Source organism: Galeopterus variegatus, unplaced genomic scaffold (genome assembly GCF_000696425.1).
Source record: "Galeopterus variegatus unplaced genomic scaffold, G_variegatus-3.0.2 Scaffold5653, whole genome shotgun sequence".
Lineage (NCBI taxonomy): Eukaryota > Metazoa > Chordata > Mammalia > Dermoptera > Cynocephalidae > Galeopterus > Galeopterus variegatus.
This window is the reverse complement of record NW_007731764.1, coordinates 96,302-97,536: the sequence shown is the minus strand read 5'-3', so window position 1 is coordinate 97,536 and position 1,235 is coordinate 96,302. Positions and strand designations below refer to the sequence as shown.

Genomic DNA, 1,235 nt, shown 5'->3' with positions numbered 1-1,235 from the left:
ATGGTGGGATCACAGCCCCACAGGCACATGCTACTGATACCACATATAGGTAAATTATGGGACTTTTTATTGCCATTCTAAAGATATGTTTTCATGTGAAGAAATGGAAAATATATTAAAAACACTGAATATTGTCTAGTATCTAAAAAGATTTCTTTTTTGTTATTAAGATTTCTCTTTTGTCACCAGTTAGGCATATAGTGTTCTGTGGAGTCTTCAGAAAGTTGAGTTGCCTTCTGGAAATCTCTCTTGACCCAAAGAAATGACTTGAAAAGATGGTGTACCTCCAGAGTACTTGCCAGCAGAATGAGGGGGATTTTAAAATGTTCCAGTCAAACCTTTACAGAGTTCCTGGAGCATGTTTACCTAAGGCGTGTGTGTTTGATGGAGCTGATAATCTAGTTGGCATCATAACAATGACATTCACAATCCAATTATATTGTAATCCAAGGTAAGGATACTAGCACCAGGGAGTTTGGGGGCTTTTGAGCAAAGGAGTGACATATTGATGACAGTATTTAAGAAAAATTAGTTTGTCAGGAGCAAGATTAGAAAAGGAACAGAGATTTACCCAGGAGTACGTGCGCTATCTGCCCAGGGAAGTTTCTTCCCAGAGTGNTAGGAATAAGGCAATGAGCTTAGGTCCACAAAGGTGACTGGGAACTTTGCAGAAAGCCGACGCTCATGGGAATCTTCACTAAACTGAGGTTTGCAAAGGATTATTACTTTTATTGAGCCATATTGAAAAGGTGGCTAAATGCCTAAAAAGAAATTAAGGTTCCCAACTGAATGGGCTCTAAGAAAGAAAGGATTTAATAGGTGGTGTGTCACTGGGAAACCAATCCTATTTATGGTGATCCTTGAGATTGTCCTGGGATGAATGGGTTTATTCTGTAGTCAAAAGGGTCACTGTTTAGGGTTTCGATTCCAGGAGGAGTCCCTTAAACCAGGTCAGGGGGATGGGGTTCTTGCAGGACATGGCCTTGGGGGAGACTTGGCTGTCCCATGAGGAACACAAGGGATATAGGCTCAGAGGTCTGTCTTGGTTAGATAATTCCAAGCAATGGGATCATTTCAGCCAGACCTGAGCTGTCAAAATTAGTGAGATCAGGCCAGCTGGATTCCTTAGCTTTGCTTTTTTATGATTTGGCCAAAACCTAGGAAATATAGAGTTTGCTTGGCATTAATCAACCACTTAGCTTTAAAAACAAAGAAGCAAACTTTATTTTTTTTTT

At 40.2% G+C, this 1,235-nt stretch overlaps 1 protein-coding gene across 1 annotated transcript in view; it reads left to right on the top strand.

Annotated features, from left to right (window-relative positions):
- ANKDD1B (ankyrin repeat and death domain containing 1B) overlaps positions 1-1,235 on the top strand; it is a 57,738-nt gene that overhangs the window by 52,285 nt on the left and 4,218 nt on the right. The window lies entirely within an intron of this gene.